This window comes from Nesoenas mayeri (assembly GCF_963082525.1).
Source record: "Nesoenas mayeri genome assembly, chromosome: 5".
In the NCBI taxonomy this organism is placed as follows: Eukaryota; Metazoa; Chordata; class Aves; order Columbiformes; family Columbidae; genus Nesoenas; species Nesoenas mayeri.
Window position 1 is genome coordinate 65,049,797 of NC_137548.1, and position 5,703 is coordinate 65,055,499.

Below are 5,703 nucleotides of genomic sequence, written 5' to 3' on the forward strand. Positions count from 1 at the left end.
CTCCTTCATCTGCATATACACATCGCAGAGAAATGTAAGTTTACAGACAGAATAAAGTACTATTTTTGGGGGGAAATGATTGCCAGAGCTGCTGAAACAGTCCTGCCACACAGCTATTGAGCTGGCTGCAGGATTAAGCCCTCACCTAGAATCCCTGTCACCTTGGCACCAAGCTAGTTAGAATTTCTTGTGTTACTCACGTTTGATGCCACATTGTGATCAGACATTGTACTTCAGCTGCTGTGTTTGGGGAAAGCTCAGCAAAGCTCGTATCTGCCAGCAGCGAAGCAGGTTGGATCGGGACCATTTCCAGAGTAGGGTGCTGGGAAGGGAGGAACCTGCTTGCCACATCAGTCTTGTGGAATTCAGCTTTAAAGGTGCAATAAGATCCTTACACTTTCCTGCTTCAGTTCCTCCTCTCTTACACCTCTCGTTTTCATCTCCAGCTGCTATGAAACTCTATTGCTTTTAACAGCTCAACAACCTTTGGGATCATTGAATTGATAGGATAAGAAGGATTTGAGCAATTCTAGGTGGTGCTTTGATAAGCAATCAATTATTCCACCAGCTACAGAGCACTCAAATAGTTAAGAATCCAGCCATTTAATTGATACTTGTTTCTGCAACTGTGCAATATCTCCATTTCCCAAGAGGGCTGTTTCCAGTTGCTGCTCCAGGTTTCTAACAATCAAACGGATCAATTCTGCAGATACCTTAAGGCTGCGTGTTAAGTAAGAATGATGTTTGTGGTGTATATTGGGTGGGGAAGGAAGTGGTGGGAAGAGAGAAATTCCAGTCACCAGAAAATGTCAACGTATTTTCTGTTTTAAACACTGGACGTTTATTTAGAGTCTTTAAAGCCCATACATTATTGAATAATTTTAATTTATCACATCCAAATATAATAGGCAAATATATAATACAATAAATTGCATTTGTACACATAAATACAAAATTTGAGGTAGGGCCTCAAGAATAATGATTTCTTAAATTAATAACATACAGCATTATAATATGCACTACATGAGTTATATATGTTGCATCCTTTGTAACATAATATATCTTCTCCACATATAGCTAATGAAAAAATTATAATGACCTGGTTAGGGTACAAATCTTTATCCATAGGCAGCAGTACCCCATAGAATGCCTGTAAATATATATATATATTTATATATGACATTACGCAAGTAATTAAGATTTAACCCATCAGCGATGGGTCCGTAATAAAGTGCCATAGGACACAGGGCGCAAATTCTCAGCTGGTGTAAATTGTCACAGCTCCAAACGAAGCTGTGACAATTTATACCAGCTAAGCATCTACCTTACAAGGTAATACTACGTAATATAAATGACAGATAACAACATGTTTTAGTCGATCAATAATTTTCCTAACAATGGAACATAGCTATAAGGCAAATGGTTACCTGAAGATGTATTTAAACATTATGGGCAAATAATAATATTGCAAGCAATAATGTCCACCTTGGTTCTCACATTATGCTAAACCCTCCAGGAAAATCCTCTCTTTGGCAACAGGCTGCCTGAGGGTGACAAAGGCAGAAACCCCAAATACCCCCACCCTCCCACCTTGAGTAATCAACACGAGTCCCTTGGGAATATCAAGCTCTGACCATTTTACAGACATCTTATTTAACTACAAACTGAGAAACAAGTGTCTCTTACAGAGTTAACAGCAAAACAAAAGCACTGTCTGGGATGTCAGGTGCCAAAGCTCATAGCCCCAACGAGCCTTCCTTTGATTGCAAGAAGTGGAGCTGCAGAACAGAAAACCAAGAGGAAACCAAAGTCTGCCAGAAATAAGCAATGGCTCCATCACAGGCAACAAGAAATCATGGCCACCCATACAACTATACATATAGACAGAAACACCAAAGGTAATTAAAACAAACCAGGTGCCAGAATTTCATGGTAAGAGCCACACAGTGTATCGGAGGCAATGATCTTCAGTGCTGAGGCACATCTAACGTGGTCGGTGGAGCAGAACCTAATCAAAAGACTACTTGGACCCAATTGAAACATCGTATGAAGACAATCCAAGTCTTTCTCAGTCAAAGGTCATTTTGTTAAACCCTTCTTTGTGAAACAAAGTGCTGCCATGTCTAGCTGAAACACAGGTTTTGAACGTTGCATAGGAAGACCCCAAAGAATTTGAAGATGGCAAGCATTTGCATTAGGTATAATCTTTAATGCATACAATAATGCATTTCAGCTCATCCAGAAATTCAATTTTGTTTCAAAGAAAAAATATGCAACATAAGAAATTTCACCAAATTCGAACATTTTTTACTCACAAGATAGATAGATCTGCAAGTACATACATCACATTTTTACTAATATGGCTTTTTCCCCTCCTTTTTTTAAGATCTTAATTGGTATTTAATTAGTTACTAAATTTATTTTTAGAAAATTATCAAAGTACATGCAAACTTTTCCTAGAATATGGTAAATGAAGTGCATTCCCAAACTTCAAATTACTTCTTATTTAAAGAGGACACTGCTGGTTAATTTAATCTCAACACTCAGATTTGGCCAGTAAAATACTTTTAAAAGGCTAACGTGAAAGAATTCTGCTTTTCACACACAATGAAAGCATCATCTCTTCTATGATTTTTGTACTCATTTCTCCCCTCTCTCCAAATGTTTTTGCAAGCTTAGTAATGGAGATCAAAGCAGAAGACAAATATCGGCTAGAACAAAATCATTATCCTCTGTTTTCTGAGTTTCAAAGTCAAGCCTAATCCTGCACTAATGACTTAGCAGGCACAGGAACAACATCTAAATTAAAAGCATGCAGATTAATTACAGAAATCATGGAAAGCAATTCAGTTTTTCATATGCATTCTGGTTTGGTAATCCAAGCCATAGGAAGATATCATAACCTAGCAGTAGTATTCCTCCAAATGATATCTCTTTTATACTTAAGGTAGACAGTAGCTGACATCCTTACACGAGGTAATTTTATTGCAATTAGTTAATCCCTGTCCCAATGCATGTCCTGAGACAAGTTAGTGAGTGAAAAGGATTCAGAACTGTTAAGCCATTGGAGTGTTTTCTTTTTTTTTAAAGAGGAACAAACATATAGATTTTTATTTTAATCACAATAGTAGTGAAAACAAACTGGCCTGGACTCCAAAAATCAAAACAAGACGCTAACTAATATTGATAAACAGAGGCCTAAAGCTATTTATCCTGACAACAATACCCAATATTCCCGCTAGAGATGCTGATTTACGTTCCTTTCTTCACCCCTCAGCCCCACATAGACGTAGGGGCCACATTTCCAGCTCATCTTTATGAACCTTCATCCTACCAAACAGACCAGGGCATCTCAAACCTGCCTCCGCTAGGAAAAGAAAAGCCAGGAGTAAGAATAGCGACCCCCTTTTTAAAAGAGCAGGTGAAGCTGAAACAAGGGGGCTCAGCTTTAAGGCAGAGAAGCTCGTGGTCCCATCGCGCTGCCGAGCGAGACGGGGACCCACAGAGCCCATGGAGTGGGAATTTTTCACAAAACGTTGCAAAATCTGCCGTGGCTTCGCTCGGTGACAACCCCCGATGGCGCTTCGCTTGTCCTACGTGAGGATTAAAGGTCTCCAGCAGTGCCTAGAACTGGCAACACTAATTGCCCCGTGAAAGAGGAAGTTCAGCAAAATGATTAATATATTTAATATACATATATATATACACACACAGAGAAAGAAAATAAGTTAATTTTGTGGAAGAGTCACATTAAGGTTTAGGTTTGGTTTCCGTTAATGGGATGAAACGACACGTCTACTGATCTACAGACACACATTAACTGAAGGTTTACCTGAGACCCTGTATTATGAAGACAGACAGACAGGAGAACGGGATAAAAACAGTCCCCTGAAAGGAAAGAACATTTACTGGCTACTACAGTAGTGTGTGCGGGGAGGGAAAAAACAGGCTAAACTACTCTACGCTTACCATCTCTACACTGATTGATAAGATATTTATAGGGACATAAAACATCACTAGCACACACTACGTGAACACTGATCACTGTTAAAAAATATCATATATGTATGTATAGGATATAACAAGATAGTAAAGGTTACAGTTTTGCCAATTATTGAAGATATATTTTTCTCCCTCATTCTAGTGCATTTACAATAAATTGGGCTAATTTTCTATTCAGGTAAATAAATATACTCTTTAAAAGCTCTATTTTTATTCTGCCCAATAGGTAACAAAACTATTTAAATCTAACATTTATATCACAACTTATATCTGATTTCTAAAATGTAATGATTTAGAATGTCCTATTGTTATGCGATAATGGCCATCTACTATAATCTCCTCTCCCCCCAACCCTCACATTTTGTATATCTAATATTGCATCCATGTGGATGACTGCAGCAGTTAATTGTTGAGGGTTTTGGTTTTTTATTTAATGAAATGTTTTAAATGAAAAAAAACCCAACACAACTATGTACATTTCAGAGAGAATACTGCTTTGAAGAATTTACGTGCTATATATATAATATATAGACAAGTGGGGTTCCGCTGTTTCCCCATTGGTTGAAAGAGAAGAATACATCATCTAAAGTTTATATAAAGATGTTTCTAGGAGAATGAATGGGGAGTCACAAAGTTGAACAGCACATCTAACTTCTAATAACTGTTGTCCGGTGGTAACTAGACTACACTTTCCACTGTAAGAATACAAAGTTAGGCACAAATTATATGATGGCTTCTTGAGATACTGTAAACAAAAGCAGAGAAGCAAGGAAAACTATGTTCAGAGTATTGGAGTGAGTATAACCACAGGTGTACTTAGTGTGGAGCAAGGCTTCAGACACTTGGTATCACTGAAGCATTTTTGATTTAAATGACAGATTTCAAATTAGCAAAAGAAACGTATGACAATACTTTAAACAGCGATGCCCATGCACGTACTCAGTCTGGCACCATTTGCAAACGGCTTCCAGACTCAAATGTAGTTTAGTCCCAATCGCAGAGGATCAGTTCTTTACATTTTTATTTTTCTATTTGAAAAGATCAAATGGATCATGGTGTTTCTGTTCTGATCCCACATATTGCTTCCTGGTGTGCTGTTTAAAGGGTCTCATCTCATTCAGATAGCAAGTCCTCAAAGTTAGTGTAAATCATAGAAGAATTGCACAGACACGAGTCAGGGTCTGCTGTGAGTGTAGACAAAGCGACCCCGCTTGCTGCAAGAGCCTTATTCTGGATTTCTACCAGGACTGCAGGAGATCCCCTTCTTTGCTCACTTCCATCCCCTCCAAGAGCTGAACTTCCCTTTGATTACACTGGTAACAAAACCCCTGTCTCATCACAGCTACCTGTTACAAGGCTGCTTGTGTGGAACAGGTCAGATTCCACACTTCAGTTCCTTATAAGATTTTTCCCTTGTGTTTTGTTTATTCCTACACGACCTGAAAAAATCTGCAATGTCACCCACCACACAATACGCTTCTGTTATTTCACCAGGTACAGAACACGTCATGGGCATCCCCTGCACCTGGAAGTGGTCTCGGTAGGTCTTCCCTATGGCATGCAACAGGAGGTCCTACCGTCCTGAGCAACCACTTCCAGGCACTGCAAAAAAGAAAAGAAACAGTGGGAAAACATAATGGAAAAAAATAATAAATAAATCAGAAAAGTCTGACAATGTTATCACCACCCATGTGATAATTA